The following is a 22,097-nucleotide window of genomic DNA, read 5'->3' as shown; positions in this document are numbered from 1 at the left end:
TATTTAACTTTAATCGAATTAATATATATATTTTTTATTTTGCAAAGAATATAATTGATATTATTTTGATTGAGGGGAGTTCTAGACATGTGAAGCAAACAACTCAGGAATTGGAACGCCCGGATTTTGGAAGCGCACGTGTTGTGATCATAGGGGGGCGAGCACTTAAAAGTGCTGAAAAATTTAAAATAGTTGAAAAACTTGTTGAAAAGCTTGGTGCAGCAGGTATGTTAATCTTATGTATCAGAGAGGAAATTTGTTATTAGGTTAATTGTAAGTTGTAGTTTCTGATGTCATCCCTTCTGTTGCTTGCATAGTTGGTGCTACTCGTGCTACTGTTGACGCGGGGTATGTTCCCAATGAGCTCCAGGTAAAGTCACATGTGTTTTTTTAGTGTCACTAATCTGGATGAATGATGTTAAGTTTATATGAGTTTATTATGTTGTATAGGTTGGGCAAATGGGGAAGATTGTTGCTCCAGAGCTTTATATGGCTTTTGGTGTGTCTGGAGCCATCCAACACATTGCTGGAATGAGAGATTCCAAAGTCATTGTTGCAGTAAACAAAGATGCTGATGCCCCAATATTTCAGGTCACCACTCAACCCTTTTTGTTCTTTTTTTTGGGTCAAAAGTGTAAAATTTCACACCTTTTTCAAATTTTCAGTTTTATACCTTGACCTATTTTTTTTGTTTTCGGAAAAGTAACTAATCCCGGTGTCTTCAAGTTGCCAACAAACTGATTTTATTGGCAACTTAAAAACATGGGTCATTTTTCAATTTTACACTTTTGACACATGTTTCCAAGTTTCCAATAAATCGGTTTGTTGGCAACTTTAAAGACACCAGGATTAGTTACTTTTTGGAAAACTATATATATATATATATGGCTAGGTTATAATGTGGATGGACAACTATTGTGCGGACGTGTGGACAGTACTATTCTATGAGAATTACTAAGAGATAAGTTGTTTAGTAATGTGAATACGTTCAACATCACACAACTATCGTCATTTTCATGCATTCTCACTAATTCTTATTCATTTTTGTTCTCACACATCATTTTTCACTCATTTTCATTCTTACAGAATACGACTCAATAAACATTCTGACAACATTATGACAGAATAAAAATAATAATAATAAATCTATAATAACCTTATAGACGATTTAATTAGTGAGAATGTCTAATAATGACAATAGTTATGTAAGATTGAACGTATTCATATTATCAAACAACATATTTTCTGTCATTCTAATAGAATAGCACTGTCCACACGTCCACACAATAGATGTCAATCCACATTTGAACCTAGCTCTCTCTCTCTCTCTCTATATATATATATATACATATATATATATATATATATATATATATATATATATATATATATATATACATATATATATATATATATATATATATATATATATATATATATATATATATATATATATATATATATATATATATTGTTGTGACATGTTCGCAGATGGTTTGGATACTGAACGATGGATCCGACTTGGGTGCCTGCCTGAGAACACAATCACAAGAGAATCGTTAAAGGACGACCATGTGTTCTCCCGGGACGTCACTCCGATGATCAAGTTAGTTTTTCTTCAGAGAGAGAAAATATGGGGTTAATTTTCATAAGAGAGAAGATGGATCCCTTCCTTGAGGCGGAAGAGATCCTTTTGTACCTGTTACTAACGGATCGTGGGGACCGTGCCTCGTGAGCATGAAACGTGGCCTCCTCTTATTGGGAGAGCTATTCACGCTAACTAACTATCAGGTGACGTCAGTTTTGGGCGTCACCCGAGCTATTTGTTGCCTTCTCATTGGCTGTGAGTTATTGAGAAGATCACATTGAATGTTCTTACCACGTGATGAGAAATGAGCTGATGCCCTGGCCTTGGCTCGTTTAGGCCAAGATCGGGTCTTAGCCAAGGTAGTAACGTTTATGTTACATTTTCCGTTATATTTAACGTGTTCGTTAGGTAACGTTAACAAGTCCCTTAGGCATTAGGCCTCTGTGTTCATGACATATCAGAGTTGTTCTGGTCTACTCACAGATACGTGTCGGGCTGCTATTGATAGCCTATGCTGATGGCAGGGCGAAATTGTCGTTGATTGGCGGTTTCATCATGAAGACGGTTCGCTGCCCCTTTCTTTGTATTTAAATCTCTGCCTTCCCTGGCACATCTTCCCCACCTGCTACCTTACTTTTTTTACGTTTCTTTTTGAATGAAATCTTTTTCGTTTTTTCCTCCAAATCCTTCCATGGCTACTTCTCGCACTTTGGGAAGGAATCTCACTGCTGAATAGTGGGAATCTTTTCAATTTCGGTTCGGGTTTGTTTCAGAACATGGGGTGCAGATCCCTTTGCCTGATGCTTCTTTGTACAGTCCTCCTGAGGGTAAATTCGGGATCCCAATCGCCCTGTTCGAGGCAGGTTTGCGCTGGCCTACCACTGATTTCTTCAAGTTAATCATCCGGGAGTACGGGTTTTCAGTAGGAGAGTTGACCCCTATCGCTATCAACAAGATAGTGGGATTTGAACTCCTTTGTCATGCCATAGGCCACTTGCCGACCGTTCCTGCTTTCAAGCACTTCTTTAATGCCTCCACCCAGTCGGGGACTTGAACCCTTTCCCGCCGACGGGGAGTCCCTATTCTTATCCATGATAAGAAGTCAAAGAAGAACTGGCAAGAGAAATTCTTGAAGGTGAACAATGATCTCGTGGTACTCAGCTACCCGAGGACTAAGGTGTACGTCGACCGTGCTCCCGTATTGTTTGGCACTGACAAGGAACTGGCTGATGCCCTGGAGAAGATCAGCATCACCAGTGAAGATTGGCTTGACTGCTTCTTGGCCGCCGGCGGGATGAGTGCTGCTTGGAGGGCTCGCGGGAAGATTCCTGAGATCTTTGTTGAGAAAGAGGGTACCTTTTTCGCTTCTCTTCTCTCCCCCCCTTTTTAAAAAAAAAAAGATTGCCAAGTCACGTTTGTAGCGGTGCTCCGGCTTAACCAACATTATTTCTTATTTGTACCGGGTGTGGAGGAAAGTGTTTCTTTGGAGAAGGACCTTCGGGATTTGTATGATGGCGAGCTTCAGATTCACGACCCTGACCTGGTGGAGGCTCTTCCACCTCCTTTTTCTGGCCAAGGATACGTGACGACTGCCGGTTCTGAAAGTGTTACCTGCGCTGGTGAGGATTTGGAACTACATGACGTTGTCGTCACTGGTGCTTCTCAGAAGGATCCTACATCGTCCGGGTCCCCCAGGAGTCTTCACCGGATTAAGAGGCGTTTTGTTTTATTGGAAACCTCTTCTGGTGGTCGAACTAAGGAAGCTAGCACCGGACCCCCTCTACGTAAGAAGCGTAATTTGAGTCTCTTACTAGGGGTCTTAAGGATTCCAACCGTGCCCCCGATGAAGGTCCTCCGAATCTGCTAGAGGGGGCACAAATCGAGGCGACTGGATCGCCTTGTCATACGGGAGAAAGCAGCACCGAGAAAACCAGCCCTATGCCCACATCCAAAGGGGGTCTTCGCCTCCACCTCTTCTGGTAAAACCACAACTGTCCCCCTGCTGATGGATTCTCATCCGGATGCTTATAAGCCAGCTTGGAGACTAACTGTTTAGGATCTTGTCTCTGATCATGACACCACTCTCGAGGGGTGTCAGCATGCACTTCCTCCTGCCACGACTGAGGTCCTAAGTGCGCTTTCCGACGAGCATATGGCTGACGGGTTATGTTACGCTGCCGCCCAAGTGTCGTTTTATTTTGTCGCGGCCGTCGAACGTATCTCCGAGATGGAGGACATGCAGTCCGATTTGGACAGGAGGGGCATTGAATGTGAAGAATTGAAGGCCCAAGTGGCGAAGTTGGAGGCCGATAAGAGCGACTTGGGGGCTAGGCAGGAGGCGGTGTTACTTGAGAGGACGAGCTTGGCGGATCAAGCGACAAAACTGGGGGAAGAGGTGGAGGGCCTGAACGATTGTGTGGGGGTCCTGTCATTGGAGAACACCAGTCTGCGCAAGCGGGTGGAAGAGCTGGAGGTTGATCTGGTGACCGAGAACGCTGCAAAGGGAGCGTTGGAGAGGGATATTTCTTGGATCCTTAGCGACGGGCTCAGTCGGGTTGTGGATACGTTGATTGAAAATCCACAATTCCTCCATGGCTTGATTCTTGTGAAAGACGCTTTGTGTCGCCGCAGGTATGGAGCAAGGTAAGAAGATAGTCTGGGAGTAGGTGTCCGCCGGGGAGGTCGACCCGAAGTCGGAGGAGAATGTGGCGGCCAGGACTCAAGAAATGGAAGACGCCCTAGTGACTATCATGGAGACGGACTTTGTTGGCCATCTTCTTTTGGGCGCCCTGGACATGGCTGGGCTTCGAAATCTCTGTGAGGAGTCTCAGAACGAGGAATCTTCCCCCGGTGATGATAACACTTCTGTTGGTAAGTAGCTTTTGTGTTTGGCTTGCTTTGATGTAACTTTGTTGAACAATTTTCTCTATTTCTTGCTTTATTTTTTGTATTTGCTGCCCTCAGGGGCTACTTGAAAGTCCGGGAGTTCGGCGACGTTGACAATATTTATTTTCTATATGTGGGTATGAATGCTTGCTATTACCGCACATATTCTTTTGTTTGCTTCATGTATGGTTTGTGTTGGCCATCACATGGTATTTACGCAGGGTTTGGTTACACCCCTGGTGAGAGTTCTCTTGCTAGTGAACTCTTTTTGCTTCACTGAAGATGGTCTTTGAGAGATTTGTTCTAATCTACTGCTTAAAGAGCCTGGGTGTAGCCAATATTATCATCTTGAGGCTCACCCAGTTTTGTTTACTTTTGTTTTCTTCATGTATGGTTCATGTTGGCCATCACATGGTATTTACTCAGGGTTTGCTTACACCCCTGGTCAGAGTTCTCTTGCTAGTGAACTCTTTTTGCTTTACTGAAGCTGGTCTTTGAGAGATTTGTTCTAATCTGTTGCTTAAAGACCCTGGGTGTAGCCAAGATCGTCATCTTGAGGCTCATCCAGTTTTGTTTATTTATGTTCGTGGAAGGTTATTACCCTTCTACACTCATGTCACATGTTCTTTAATTGATGAACATGTTTTAGGAGGAAGGTTATGAGCCTTTCTAATAGAAACTCACTGGCTTCCTCCTTGTAACGATTTCGCTCATGTGACGTTGGATGACCAGTCCTTGTTGTCACACGGTAAATGTACACAAACTCTTTAGATTTGGATATAAGGAGTATCTGAATTGCCCTTTCTTATTTACTCTAGTTTTGCTTAGAGAAAAATATGACTTCAAATAGTAAAGTAACTTATTCTGATTACATTTACATACTAAAATGAACACACAATGTGTTAGCTAGCACTGTTGCTACCTTTAACACTTGTTTCAAGAGTAGAAGTGACACAGGCTCTGCACATTCCACGTTCTTGGAATGACACGCCCATCTTGAGCTTCTAGGACATAGGCACCATTCTCACATGCTTCTATCACTTTGTATGGTCCTTCCCACGTTACACTGAGTTTCCCTAATAGTTCAGTGTGGCCGAACTCATTTTTTCTTAGTACCCATTCTCCAACTTTGAAGTTCTTGGCCCGGACTTGGCGGTTGTAATAGCTCTCAGTCCGTGACTTAAACAGTGCTTGGCGCATCTGTGCCGCCTCGCGTTTCTCGTTGAGCATATCCAGGTCTTGGCGTCGCCCTTCCTCGTTGGCTACGTCCTCGAAACTCTCCGTTCGCAAGGAGCCAATGATTATTTCCAATAGGAGGACCACCTCTGTCCCATAGGTTAGACTGAAGGTCGTTTCTCCCGTGCTTGACCTTATTGTGGTGCGATAGGACCATAACACTGTCAGGAGCGCATCCACCCACGTGAAATTTGATCTGAGTAGCCGTTTATTTAAACCATTGAATATGGTTTTGTTGGATATCTCCGTCTGTCCGTTGGCCTGAGGATGCACTACTGAAGTGAACCAGCGGTGGATTTTCTTGTCCTCACACCATTCCTTGAAGGTACTTCCTTCAAACTGAATGTCGTTGTCACTTATGAGGATCCTAGGAGTTACAAAGCGAGCCAAGATGTTCCTTGTCACGAAATTTAACATCTGCTTGCCAGTGACAGTGGCGAGTGGTTCCGCCTATATCCACTTGGTGAAATAGTCCACGACTACCAGTAAAAACTTTACGCCACCCGGTGCCGGTGGGAATGGTCCCACTATATCGATCCCCCATTGGTGGAAGGGCCAGGGGCTGGTGATGCTTGTCAATGGAACGGCTGGTTGATTTTGGAAAGGTGTGAATGCTTGGCATTCCTTGCATATCTTGGTTAAGGCTGCGACATCGTTGTACACGTCCAGCCTGTATACTCCTAGGTGGAGTATCTTGCCTGTGAGTGCGCGAGCACCTTCATGTGCTATTGTGTCCCCGGAATGGCTTTCTTCGAGAAACTCCTGCCCCTCTGTCTTAGAGATGCACCTGAGCCACAGGCTTAAATATCCTCTCCGGTACAACTGATTGTCCCTTATGGCGAAATGCGGTGCTTTGATTTTGACTTTTCCCGCCTCCTGTGGATCGTCCGGAAGCACGCCATGGCGCAGGTAATCGAAGAATGGTTTTGTCCATTCTGGAGGGTCTCATATGGTATTGACCTTCTGGTTATCAATACTCATTTCCGGGAGTACTTCGACCAGCACTTTCTTTGTGAGATGATCGTATGAGGTAGAGGCCAGCTTGCTAAGGGCGTCTGCCCTTGCATTTTCCCCCTGAGATATTTACTTTATTGAAAAACTTTTAAACGTGCTGACTAAACAATGGACCTTGTCTAGGTATTTATGCATCCTAGGGTCCTTTGTCTCGTATACTCCATTGATTTGTTTTGTGACAAGCAACGAGTCACTGAGAGCTGTTAGTTGTTTTGTGCCAACCTCCCTGGCCAGCCTTAGTCCTGCCAGGAGTGCCTCGTACTCTGCTTCGTTGTTAGATACTTGGAATTCGAACCGTAATGCGTAGGTGATCTCTTCGCCTTTGGGGATTTGGAGGATCAAGTCTTCTCCTGAGCCTTCTTTGCTTGCTGCGCCATCAGTGTACAACTTCCAAAGTTCTTTGCCGGCCTCAGGCTCTAGTGGGTCGACATAGATTGTCGTCGACACTCCCTTGATGGTATCTGGGATCTCAACCAGGAATTCTGCAAGGGTCTGGGATTTGATGCTGGTTCTGGAGTGGTATTGGATGCCGTGTTCGCCCAACTCTATGGCTCACTTGGGTAGGTGTCCGGACTTTTCCGGCCTTAGCAGCACTTGTTTTATTGGGTAACTGGTCAGAACCTCCACCTTGTGGGCTTGAAAATATCTCTGTAAAAACGTCTAATCGGCGTAGACCAGGGCGAGGACCAGTTTTTCCAAGGTCGGGTAATTTCCTTCTGTCCATTGCAGGTCCCTCCTTACAAAGTGAATGGGGATTTTCTTGCCTTCCCTTTCCACTGCTAACACAGAGGAGATAGCCTCCTCAGACGCTGCTAAATACATCTGTAGTGTCTCCCCGGGGAGCGGAGAGGCGAGAGTCGGGAGTTGTTGCAGTGCGCCTTTTAATTTTTGCAAGGCCACACCCGCTTTGGCTGTCCATTTGAATTGCTTTTTGTCTATGCATCCTTTGAGTGTTTGGTACAGAGGAAGCACCTTTTCTGCGGATTTGGCAATGAATCTTCCAAGCCCCGTTAACCTACCGTTGATCTCCTGTACTCCTTTAAGGTTGTGGGGAGTTTTCGACTCGAGTAACTCTTGTATTTTGGTGGGATTGGGTAGAATCCCTTCCCTGGACACCTGATAACCAAGGAATTGTCCCTCCTTGACTCCGAAAGTACACTTAGCCATATTTAACTTCATCTGCGCTTTTACTATCATTTTTAAGGTTTCTTCCACATCTTGGAGTAACATCTCTTCATTGCGGTTTTTAATTACCATATCGTCGACGTAGACTTCGATATTCCGACCAATTTGGTCGGTGAATACCTTGTCCATCAGTCTCTGGTAAGTAGCGCCAGCGTTTTTGAGCCCAAATGGCATTTTCTGATAGCAGAAGATGCCCTTTTCAGTATGGAAGGCTGTTTTTGCTTCATCTTCTCGCTTCATCTGCACCTGGTGATAGCCCTTATATGCGTCGAGAAAACATTTGAATTGGAAGCCTTCAAGCGATTGGACTTTCTGATCGATCTCCGGGAGAGGATAGCAATCCTTTGGGCAGGCGTTGTTGAGATCTGAATAATCTATGCACATTCGCCATGCCCCATTGGATTTCCTTACCATGAATGGGTTTGCTATCCATGTTGGGAACATTGCTTCCCTGATTATGCCAGCACTCGCCAGGTCGGCCACTTCTGCGTTAATAGCCTTATTGCGGTCTGCCGCCTATCCTCGTTTCTTTTGCTTCACAGGTTTACTCCCAGGTGCGATATTGAGGCTGTGTTCTATGACCTGTCGATCGACGCCCGTCAGATCCTGTAACACCATAAATTTTCAAATAAAATTTTCATTATAAACACAATAAAACACATGCCACATTTTCTCAAAAATCACAAGTATCAATTTATCAACATTTTTCAAAAGTTGTTTATCACAAATCCAGGATCCTCGAAACATAATTCCTTCTCTGGTGTGTACAATCAAGCTGGTTCCGTCCCGCGATCCTGAGAAAACCTGAAACGCATAACACATAACACGGTAAGCACGAAGCTTAGTGAGTTCCCCAAAATACCACACACATCTCATTATCCACTCGAGGCTATAACTCAATAAGACCCTCCGGTCAATGTGTCTCAGTGGGACCCTTCGGTCCCACAACTCAGATGGACCCTCCGGTCCCTCAAATCAGCAACTCAGTATAATACACAGTAAGCATATCACAAAATAAATAGCAGGATATCTCATAACACAACTCATGCACATAAGACCCTCTGGTCACACATTAAATTACCACTCAAGCTAAGTATAGTGAGAAGACTCACCTCAGGTAAACTCGGATGATCTCGAACTCGAAACACTGATCTAGCCTTCGCCTAATCACATACAGAAATTACCTCTAATTAACAATGGCTCTCAAAGGCTAGACTATTTCCTTCCTATGCTCTCTCAGATGTGTAAAAGACCATTCTACTCTTCCTGACCTCTTTCACTCATCTCGACCAAACCCTAAGGTCAACAAAAGTCAACTCCAGCTTTGACCAGACTCGTCGAGTGCACTCGGGAGACTCGTCGAGTCCAGTCAATTCATGGCATCCCCAGCAAGCTCCAACTCGACTAGCTAACCCCTAACTCGTCGGGTCACCTGTCACACCCCCAGCCATCGGCGGAAACACCGGGTAGTGTAACGTTATTCTTCGTATCACAGTTATATAACATACATTGAACAGTACTAAAGAAAATACATACCTTTATTGATAACTGAAAGTTACATAACTGTTTTTCTAGAACCTATTACATATTATCCGACTATGGCATACTTCTTAATGAACAAAAAGGTAATAGTAAAACTTCTTCTGTTCGAATACATACCAGCTTTTCAAGTTCCTGAAAACACATGCATTTTAAAATACGTCAACATAAAGTTGGTGAGTCCACAGGTTTTGACTCCATAAAATAATACATTTTCCACATTCAAAAGTATAGTTTTTGAAAGTATCATTTTGACTCTCCATCATTTAGTATGTATATTAGGTATAATAGTTTACTTATCAATTAAGTGTTATACCTAAACATTCCTTAATCCTAAGGTATAAGTAGGGAAACTTATACTTAACATTACTACTTGTATACGACAAAGTATAATGTTTCTAACAATTTGCTACCATGAGCCTGTAACCGCTGCTATGACATAATACCTCTGATAGAACACACTCATGATTTACCATGAGAAACAAACACACTCATGATTTACCATGAGAAACAACACCGTACGCTTCATCGACGCCGGAACAATAACAAATAAAAGGATAGTTCATCACTTGCTTTTGGTTGACTGTAGCTAACAGTCACAAGTGGGGTGGTCAACCCGTATACTAATTATACATGACTTCCTCGCTCACACAGATTAACGGTTACAGTTCAGAGGATTTCCACTAAGATCCCCAATCTTAGTTGATGAATACAATTACTCATGTAGACTTTGACGGCTTCCTATAGCTCTAACAACAAAAGCATCTTTATGTCTAAAACCCTAAGTTACTAGACTATGCTTTTAAACATTACTCCTAACTTCATAATATTTAGGCAGTATAACAGCTATATCTTGAAGTAAAACCAGGTTTTATCTTGACCTAAAACCAATAATAACAACATATAACGTTCCTAGTTTTATCTTGACATAAAACTATCAATAACAATACCAAGTTTTATCTTAACATAAAACTAACAATAACAACGTATAACATATCCAGTTTTATCTTGACATAAAACTATTAATAGCAACATACTTTATAACTTAACATATAAATCTTCCGAATATAACTTCGGAACTATATCGCACACAACATATATATAAAATCTTAAGTATAACTCAAGATCTACATTAGTAAATTAACATACTGTTAAGTTGATAATAGTTGTATATATTCAAAATATTATATTTAGAACAACTATACCCCGGCTATTATAACTATATACTGTCATATAGACATAATAATAACATATATATAATATCTAGCATGCGTTTTCCCCCGAAATATTAGAAAGTGGGGCCGTGAAACTCACCCTAGTAGCGTGATTTTATGTTATCTAAGCAAAAACGGTCAGCGTACGAGGTCGTCGGGACTCGGGATGCAAAATGGCCTCCAAAAACGAGATAAAGAGAAGAGTTTAGGTGAAAGAAGTGTTAAGGTCGAATTTGCTATTTATAGGCTGATTTTTGGCCATTCACGACGTGAACCAAGCATGTTCACGTCGTGAGCTCGATCCTGCTCACTTCGTAGACCCGCCATTTGGTCCCTAGCTTCGGATGGTGTCCCTTTGACTCCTCACGACGTGAATCAATCCTTGCTCACGTCGTGAGTTTGGATCTTATCCCCTCGTAGCCTCGTCACACCTTCTAGATCCGAAATGTGGCGGTTTGAGTCCTCACGTCGTGAGTTTTTATGCTCACGTCGTGAGTTTAGTCAAATTAGGGTTTCTAACAGCGATATCTTTGGAAGGCCATAACTTTTGCATACGAACTCCGTTTTTGACGTTCTTTATATCCACGCGTAGGTATTTATGAGTACTACAACTCTCTTTTAGACTTAAATAGCTAATTCTAAGTCTATTTTAAATTCCTCTTATTATAGAGATTTATAGTGTTCGGTTTATCATAACTTCTTCATGCGAAGTCAGATTCAAACATTCTCTATATTTTTGGGATCGTATGGACGTATACTTTGAGTTGTATTATAAAGAAGATTCATATTTGTATTAGAATTTATCATGAACTACATAACACTCTTACCACATTACTAGGTTAACATAATCACATTACATGATTGGCATAATCACATGTGATTTTCTATTGACCTATTTTGACTAGTGTTACATTCTCCCTCCGTTAGAATAATTTCGTCCCGAAATTTATCTTATGGATGGGGTTTCGTCAAACAGTTGGGGGTATTTTTCTTTCATCTGATCTTCACGTTCCCAAGTAAATTCAGGTCCTCGCAAAGAGTTCCATCGAACTTTCACTATGGGAATACGACTTTGCTTTAATCGTTTGACTTCTCGATCCATAATCTCAACAGGTTCTTCTACAAAGTTGAGTTTCGTATTGACTTGTATCTCTTCGAGAGGTATAACAAGAGTGTCATCGGAAAGACATCTTTTGAGATTTGATACGTGAAAAACATCGTGCACATTACTTAGCTCTTGAGGCAACTTAAGTTGGTATGCGACGGAACCAATTCTTGCCAGAATTTCAAAAGGTCCTATATATCGTGGGTTTAGTTTGCCTCGTTTCCCGAATCGAATTACACCTTTCCAAGGAGAGACTTTCAACATTACTTTATCTCCAACTTGGAATTCTAAAGGCTTACGTCTTACGTCAGCATAGCTCTTTTGACGATCACGTGCAGCCTTTAATCGATCCTTAATTTGCACGATCTTTTCAGTTGTCTCGTGGATTATTTCTGGTCCAGTACGTAAGGTATCGCCTGTACGTTCTCTGGCCATCTGCGTATCTCCAACTTCTGCCCAACACACTGGGGAACGACATTTTCGTCCATAAAGAGCCTCAAATGGTGCAGCCTTGATGCTGGTGTGATGACTATTGTTGTAGGAAAACTCAATTAATGGTAAATGAGTATCCCACGCATTTCCAAAGTCTATTACACAGGCTCGGAGCATATCTTCTAAAGTCTGAATGGTTCTCTCACTCTGACCATCAGTCTGTGGATGGTAAGCGGTACTCATGTCTAGACGTGTTCCTAAGGATTTTTGTAGAGATTGCCAAAATCGTGAAGTGAATCTACTATCTCGGTCAGAAATAATAGAATTTGGAACTCCATGCAATCTGACAATTTCCTTAAGATAAACTCTAGTCAGCCTCTCCATCTTGTCGTTCTCCTTAATTGGTAAGAAATGGGCAGACTTAGTCAACCTATCGACTATCACCCAAATAGTGTCGGACCCACTAGGAGTTTTAGGTAACTTAGTGATGAAATCCATTGATATCTGCTCCCATTTCCATTCAGGTATTTCCGGTTGTTGAAGTAAACCTGAAGGTTTTGATGTTCTGCCTTTACTCTAGAACAAGTCAAACATTTGCTCACATAAGTAGCAATTTCAGCCTTTATGTTTGGCCACCAATAATGTACTTTTAAATCTAAGTACATTTTGTCAGAACCTGGATGCACGGAATATTTGGACTTGTGGGCTTCTTCTAAGACCAAGTCCCTGACTCCACCGAACCTAGGCGTCCAAAATCGGTTCATAAAGTATTGTATTCCGTCATCTTTTCGTATAAGTTGCTTTTCCATTCCTCGCAAAGCTTCGTTCTTAATGTTTTCTTCTTTTAGAGCCTCAAGCTGAGCTTCTCTAATTTGTGCGGTAAAGTTAGAATGGATAGTTATAGTTAATGCTCGTACTCGTCGGGGTTTAATATATTCTTTCCGGCTCAAGGCATCTGCTACCACGTTTGCCTTTCCGGGATGATAACGAATCTCACATTCGTAATCATTCAACAATTCAACCCATCTTCTTTGTCTCATATTAAGATCTTTTTGGTCGAAGATGTGTTGGAGACTCTTGTGGTCGGTAAAAATAGTACACTTAGTACCGTATAAGTAATGTCTCCAAATTTTTAGTGCAAAAATTACAGCTCCCAATTCAAGATCATGGGTAGTGTAATTATTCTCATGCATCTTAAGTTGTCGTGATGCATAGGCGATAACTTTTCCTCTTTGCATCAACACGCATCCCAATCCTTGATTTGACGCGTCGCAGTATACAACGAAATCTTCTGTTCCATCTGGAAGGGATAGGATTGGTGCACTACACAACATTTGCTTCAGTTTCTGAAAAACAGCTTCTTGTTTGTCTTCCCAGTTGAACTTTGTATTCTTCTGGGTTAGTGCTGTAAGTGGCTTGGCTATTTTAGAGAAATTCTCTATGAATCTACGGTAATAGCCAGCAAGTCCTAGGAATTGACGCACCTCTGTTGGCGTCTTTGGTGCTTCCGAATTCCTGATTGCTTCAACTTTGGATGGGTCAACATGAATTCCTTCGTTGCTAACTACATGACCTAAAAATTGTACTTCTCTAATCCAAAACTCACATTTGGAGAATTTAGCGTACAACTTTTCTTTTCTTAGTAGTTCCAAGATTATTTGCAGGTGTTGGCCATGTTCTTACTTGGTTCGTGAATATATCAATATATCATCGATAAATACGATCACGAATTTATCCAAGTATGGTTTGCAAAAACGATTCATGAGATCCATAAACACTGCTGGGGCATTGGTTAATCCAAAAGACATAACTAAGAACTCATAATGACCATAACGTGTTCTAAATGCTGTTTTTGGAATGTCGTCTTCTTGTACTCTGAGTTGATGGTATCCTGATCTAAGATCTATCTTTGAGTAGTACCTGGATCCTTGCAGTTGATCGAATAAATCATCAATTCTCGGAAGTGGATAACGATTCTTGATCGTTAGCTTGTTTAGCTCCCGATAATCAATACACATTCGAAAGGATCCGTCCTTCTTCTTGACAAACAAGATTGGTGCTCCCCAAGGTGAAAAACTTGGTCGGATAAAGCCTTTGTCAAGAAGTTCTTGTAGTTGGCTAGACAATTCTTGCATTTCAGATGGAGCCAACTGATAAGGAGATTTTGCTACTGGTGTTGCTCCTGGAATTAAATCGATTCGAAACTCGACTTGTCGGACGGGAGGTATTCCAGGTAGATCTTCAGGAAACATGTCAGGGAAATCACACACTTGAGGTATGTCCTTGATTTCTTTTGTCTTTCTCTTCCTATCTACAATGTGGGCTAAGAATGCGCTACATTTCTTATGTAGATATTTCTGGGTCTTAGTACAAGAGATGACTTTGAGGTTCTTCCCAGATTTATCACCATAGATAATCAGGGCTTCGCCGTTTGGTAAGGGTAGTCGTATGGCTTTCTCATGACATAGAATTTCGGCGCGGTGTGAAGATAACCAATCCATGCCAATTATGACATCAAAACTATCGATTGGCATTGGCATGAGGTTGACGTGAAAAAGGTAGTTATTAAGAGTTAACAGACAGTTTTCTAGGATTTCATGTGTTTTCTCAGTTTGACCGTTAGCGATTTCTACTTCATAGATTTCTTTTAATCTGCTAGACTCATGACTTAACAATTTTCTAAATGTCGGAGTTATAAAACTTCGATCTGCTCCAGAGTCGAAGAGTATAGAAGCATATAAATTATCTATAAGAAACGTACCAGATACGACCGAAGGGTCCTGGATAGCCTCTCTGCTTCCGATCACAAACGCCCTGCCACGTCCTATGCCTCCTTGACTCCTTAACTTTGGACATTCTTTCTTGATATGTCCAACCTCCCCACACTCGTAGCATCTTCTTTCTTCACCACGGCCTGTCGCATTATTGGTTTGTTGTTCGACTATTACAGGTGTTGTGCTCTTGCAGTAACTAGTAGTATGCCCCTTTTTCTTGCACTTCATGCAGACAAAACAGTCACCTGGATGATGACGGTTGCACTGATTGCACCATGAAGATTTTGGTTGTGTAGGTACTGCTGTTGTGGCTGCATAATTAGTTACCACTTCTTGTCTTTTCTCAGATGATTGTTTGGGATTCTTCCTATTAAACTTGCGCTTGTTTGTTCTAGATTTGGGAGACTCAGCCTTTGAGACCACTTCTGTTCCTTGGATCTCTGTGAGGGTTAGCTGATGAGCTATCCTCTTGGTGCTGTCATAAGTCGTAGGCTTTGATGCGATCACCATGCCTTTAATTTGCGATGCTAAACCCCAGATATATCACTCAATCTTTTTATATTCAGGGTTTATAAGTGCTGGACACATTACAGCAAGATCATTAAATCTAGCGGTATAAGCTTTTATCTCTGAACCCTTCATGGTTAGGGTCCACAGTTCTTGTTCCAGTTTATGTATCTCCTCCCTAGGACAATACTCCTCTACTAGCATTATTTTTAGCTCTTCCCATTTCATGGAATTTGCAGTATCAATTCCCATGGTATTCACATGGTTGTTCCACCAGGTGAGTGCTGTATCAGCGAAAGTACATGCTGCAAATCGTACTTTATAATCATCTGGAAAGAAGCTTATTTGAAAGACGGGCTCTGTCTTTTCTATCTACCTCGTCAAATTAAGTACCCCTTCATTTCCATGAAAGCTTTTTGGCCTGCAATTCATAAAATCTTTGTAGGTACATGTTCTAGTGGTCCCTACATGGCCTTCATTTCTAACTCCATCTCTTGTGACATTAGATAGAGCCGCAACAATTCTTTGAGCTATGATTTCTTCAAGTTGTATTGTACTTATTGAGGGGTTTATTTCTGGTGGTGGTTGCGGTTGTTGTTGTTGTGGTGCTGATGGTCGGTTAGGGGTTAGCCGATTACTCCTTCTAGGCATTTTGTTTTAGTTCCTATTATAAATAATAAGAATTTTATGAGTTTTGTTAATCATTTAATACACGAGTACTAAATACTCCAGTTATTATTCACAGTGTAAAACGTAATAGACAACACAATGATTACTGTAACATATGCTTCATATTATTACCAGTAGTTACATTAGTTTATTTAGGTTATAAGAGAAAAGTTTCTATAAACATTGCAAAACTTGCAAGGCTTTCTATATCCTTGCTATAAACTTTCCTCTTTTCGCCTTAACTAGTCTGATTTTCTCTATTTACATAACCACTAGTTGGAGCTTATCTACCAGAAACCTAAGTGATGACCCAGCATGTCAGTGACATTAACCACTTGCTCTTCAAGTGCTTGAGTTCTCTGCTCAAGACTTCCCGTGCATTCTTCATTTCTTGAGGTTTGATTGTAGAGCTCTAACTCTGCAATCCTGGCATCGTGATTAATCATGTCATTATAAGCAAAATTTATACGATGATGGACATCCATCACCGATTCCTGATCTCGTGTCCTTTGTCCTTCTAGCCTTCGCACTCTTCCAGAGAGATGAGTAGCCCTCCCTTCGACAATTTCCATTTTGTCTTCAATTTTGACACTTTTCTCAAACAATTGGGATAAAGTGTTATCTTCAGAAGAATGTGGGAGATGTGGTCGAGATGATTGACCAGTCTCATACATCTTGGCAGCCCTTTCTTCCGCCACCCACCTATCAACGGTTTGTGCGATCCGTGCAGGTTCATCTTGAACTCTATGACTTCCTGAAGATGTCGCCTTCTAACTCTTCTTAATCTTTGGCCATATCGGTATGGATTTACGTGCCGTGCGTTTCATTTTTACTCCTCCTGGAACTTTATGGTAAAGAGTGTTCAGTGGTGGTAAAGATGATGCCACCGATTCTGTCTCCTCCATGGATTCACTTTCTTCCATTGGTTCACTCTCTTCCCATTCGTTGGAGGGTAAAGGTGCTCCATCGTCAGAAGTTATTGGATGAAAGGTGGTTGGATTTATAGGGTAGTAAGGATCGCCTGCCATCATGGGGAATGAAATTTCCTCTTCTTCATCCGTATCCTCGATGATTATCCATTCTCGTGAATGTGCCATGTCGAATTCCTATATGTTTTGGATCATCAAGAGTTTTAGTCTATCAAATATTACTCCCAAATTAAATAGTTCATATGATCTGATCATAATAAAATGTAGTTGCGCACCTACACCTAGTTGTGATAGGATATATGCACATATAAACTTTAGTTGGAATATTTGATCTAAATCCTTGAGATCAAAAACATTCCGGGTATTAAGGTGTATTCTCATCGCGGGTATGAGTCTTTACATATGACTCTATATTCTTATTTATTGTATTCATGCTTTAATTATTGTTTGTTACTTCAGGTCTATCTGATAAGGCTCCGGCCAGTCAGGACAGTCGAAAGGGCAGGATCATTTTAGCATATAGCTCCAGCAACCCAAATCGACATGTCTATCCTTGTCACCGCTCCCGTAAGTAGTCCTTCAGTAGAATAATTAATAATACTTTTTATTTATAGGTTAAGGGATATACCTAAACCTAATAGAGTAAGCCCTAAACTATAGACGTGCTTTCCTAAGAAAGTACTAGTTCACTATAGTTAATAGCTCTGATACCAATTTCTGTCACACCCCCAGCCATCCGCGGAAACACCGGGTAGTGTAACGTTATTCTTCGTATCACAGTTATATAACATACATTGAACAATACTAAAGAAAATACATACCTTTATTGATAACTGAAAGTTACATAACTGTTTTTCTAGAACCTATTACATATTATCCGGCTATGGCATACTTCTTAATGAACAGAAAGGTAATAGTAAAACTTCTTCTGTTCGAATACATACCAGCTTTTCAAGTTCCTGAAAACACATGCATTTTAAAATACGTCAACATAAAGTTGGTGAGTCCACAGGTTTTGACTCCATAAAATAATACATTTTCCACATTCAAAAGTATAGTTTTTGAAAGTATCATTTTGACTCTCCATCATTTAGTATGTATATTAGGTATAATAGTTTACTTATCAATTAAGTGTTATACCTAAACATTCCTTAATCCTAAGGTATAAGTAGGGGAAACTTATACTTAACATTACTACTTGTATACGACAAAGTATAATGTTTCTAACAATTTGCTACCATGAGCCTGTAACCGCTGCTATGACATAATACCTCTGATAGAACACACTCATGATTTACCATGAGAAACAAACACACTCATGATTTACCATGAGAAACAACACCGTACGCTTCATCGATGCCGGAACAATAACAAATAAAAGGATAGTTCATCACTTGCTTTTGGTTGACTGTAGCTAACAGTCACAAGTGGGGTGGTCAACCCGTATACTAATTATACATGACTTCCTCACTCACACAGATTAACGGTTACAGTTCAGAGGATTTCCACTAAGATCCCCAATCTTAGTTGATGAATACAATTACTCATGTAGACTTTGACGGCTTCCTATAGCTCTAACAACAAAAGCAAATTTATGTCTAAAACCCTAAGTTGCTAGACTATGCTTTTAAACATTACTCCTAACTTCATAATATTTAGGCAGTATAACAGCTATATCTTGAAGTAAAACCAGGTTTTATCTTGACCTAAAACCAATAATAACAACATATAACGTTCCTAGTTTTATCTTGACATAAAACTATCAATAACAATACCAAGTTTTATCTTAACATAAAACTAACAACAACAACGTATAACATATCCAGTTTTATCTTGACATAAAACTATTAATAGCAACATACTTTATAACTTAACATATAAATCTTCCGAATATAACTTCGGAACTATATCGCACACAACATATATATAGAATCTTAAGTATAACTCAAGATCTACATTAGTAAATTAACATACTGATAAGTTGATAATAGTTGTATATATTCAAAATATTATATTTAGAACAACTATACCCCGGCTATTATAACTATATACTGTCATATAGACATAATAATAACATATATATAATATCTAGCATGCGTTTTCCCCCGAAATATTAGAAAGTGGGGCCGTGAAACTCACCCTAGTAGCGTGATTTTATGTTATCTAAGCAAAAACGGTCAGCGTACGAGGTCGTCGGGACTCGGGATGCAAACTGGCCTCCAAAAACGAGATAAAGAGAAGAGTTTAGGTGAAAGAAGTGTTAAGGTCGAATTTGCTATTTATAGGCTGATTTTTGGCCATTCACGACGTGAACCAAGCATGTTCACGTCGTGAGCTCGATCCTGCTCACTTCGTAGACCCGCCATTTGGTCCCTAGCTTCGGATGGTGTCCCTTTGACTCCTCACGACGTGAATCAATCCTTGCTCACGACGTGAGTTTGGATCTTATCCCCTCGCAGCCTCGTCACACCTTCTAGATCCGAAATGTGGCGGTTTGAGTCCTCACGTCGTGAGTTTTTATGCTCACGTCGTGAGTTTAGTCAAATTAGGGTTTCTGACAGCGATATCTTTGGAAGGCCATAACTTTTGCATACGAACTCCGTTTTTGACGTTCTTTATATCCACGCGTAGGTATTTACGAGTACTACAACTCTCTTTTAGACTTAAATAGCTAATTATAAGTCTATTTTAAATTCCTCTTATTATAGAGATTTATAGTGTTCGGTTTATCATAACTTCTTCATGCGAAGTCAGATTCAAACATTCTCTATATTTTTGGGATCGTATGGACGTATACTTTGAGTTGTATTATAAAGAAGATTCATATTTGTATTAGAATTTATCATGAACTACATAACACTCTTACCACATTACTAGGTTAACATAATCACATTACATGATTGGCATAATCACATGTGATTTTCTATTGACCTATTTTGACTAGTGTTACATCACCACCTGACTCAGTTCATCGGGACAAAACCATGGCTACTAGCCGAGTCAGCGACTCAACTCGGTGAGTCTATTCAGACTCTTTTGCATTCAGAGCATTTAAGTGCAAGATACTTTCCCAAACTTCAGATCTATGCTCACAAGGCTCATTAATCACGTAAAGGTTCGATCTTTATGTCCATGCCTCACACAACTAGCTCTATTTGATAAAATGACCTCCATAATGCTGTCTTAGGCTCAATACTCTTATGTGGTTGCATAAAGCTGGGTTCTTGGGACTCTCTGGACCTCTCAGGGTCCAGATCTGATGTCTAAGCCTGAAAGGGACTTCACATGTTCCATAAATCAACTTAAAAGAGGGTAAATAAACCCTAAATTCATGAGATCTACTATTCATACGAAAACAGGTATCGATTCATACCTTAAACAGCAGCCTTGAATGAAATAGCAGAATATCTGAGCCCCTCAAGTCAGCTTAGCTTGAACCCCCTCCTTCTTTCTTGCAAGAATGCACCAAGATGATGAAAATTAGCTCCTTCTTTCTCTCTCTCTGGATCGATTATGGTCCCTAAAGGGAAGGTATGGCCGTAATTGAAGGCCATAAGGGCCTTTAAATAGGTCACAGACCCGGACAATTAGGGTTTCTCTACCCAAAACCTACTCGGCGAGTCCCTCCTCTGACTCGTCGAGTCCACTCATTAAATCCACGCGAGCAATTCGACTCGACTCGGCGAGTTGGTCCCTCAACTCGTCGAGTCTCTCCTTCAATCTCCAGATTAACATACACAATAATGTCCCTGAAAATCTGGATGTTACAGATCCGTTGGTTTCCAGGCGAAGAAGGTGGAGTATTGCCTCAGGAGTGCCACCAGTCGTGCCTTAGTTTCGTCTGTTAAGTGAGTGCCGATTCACATGAGCTATTTTGGATACTCCGTGTTTATCTGGTGTTGCTCGGTGGAATATTCCTTCTTAGACTTCTTTGGCGTGCGCACGTGTTGTGGGGAGGCTATGATTTGGTGGCAATGTTGTGCTCTATTGCTTGTGTCGAGGACCGTCGCCGATCCCTGTCGTGTGCTGAATTTAATGATGCCATGTATCGTCGATGACACGAGATGCAGTAATGCGATTGCTGATCGCCCAAGCAGAATGTTGTGTTCTGATGGGTATTGCATCACATAGAATTCGAATGTCCTTGTGATTCGGTCCCTATCGTCGTGGCTGACCAACGTTAAGGGCATCCAAACTGTACCTTGTGGCCACAAGCTATGCCCGGTGAATCCTACTAATGGTCCACCGGTTGGGGGTTGGAGCCCTTGTTGGATAAGGTGTCTAAGTCCATAACTATTTCTGGTATGTACTTGACCCGACCCGACATGGTCCATTTGGGTTGCATGGCACCATGCAATTGGATAAACTAAAATGAGAGAAATAACACTTATGGTTTATTAATATATTATAAGTTCTAATATATTAATAATATTATTTAATTAGTTTGATCAAGAATTAATTTAGAATTAATTAAGTGATCAAAAGATAACTAATTAAATATATGGGTAGATTATGTAAATCTTCCATATCTTATATAGTGGGCTAAGAGGCTCCATGGATTATCAAGTTGGGTTCCACCCATAGGATGCTCCATGGGAGTTACAAACCCATGGGTCATGGAAATGAAGAGTCATGACACATTAGGGTTTACATGGTGTAACCCTAGATGTGTCAACACTATATAAGAAACCGATTCTCCACCAAAATAGGCTACACATAAGAAACAAGAGGGCTAGAGCCGATTTTGCAAGTGTAAGATTCTCTCAAAGTTTACTCCTTTGCATTTGGTGTTGTGTGAAGCATTTGAGGCATCACACTTGGGGTGCTAGGCTCACAAGGTTTCAAGGATCATAATCAACAACAAGGTAAGTTATTCTATCTTTCATTCAAGTTAAAAATGTTCCCCATGTATGCTAGATAGGAATATAACCTTGGAATTCAACTTTGCATGATTATTAGACAAACATAGATCCAAGGTTATTAGGGTTGCATGTACACTTAGGAAGTGTTAGAATGTTC

The 22,097-nt window shown here is 40.9% G+C and overlaps 1 pseudogene; it reads left to right on the top strand.

The window, feature by feature from the left end:
* LOC145111011 (electron transfer flavoprotein subunit alpha, mitochondrial-like) overlaps window positions 1-22,097 on the top strand; it is a 72,347-nt pseudogene that overhangs the window by 3,291 nt on the left and 46,959 nt on the right.

This window comes from Lactuca virosa, chromosome 5, assembly GCF_052849685.1.
Source record: "Lactuca virosa cultivar CGN04683 chromosome 5, Lactuca_virosa_CGN04683_v6, whole genome shotgun sequence".
NCBI classification, from domain to species: Eukaryota; Viridiplantae; Streptophyta; class Magnoliopsida; order Asterales; family Asteraceae; genus Lactuca; species Lactuca virosa.
This window is presented reverse-complemented; position numbering and strand designations above follow the sequence as displayed.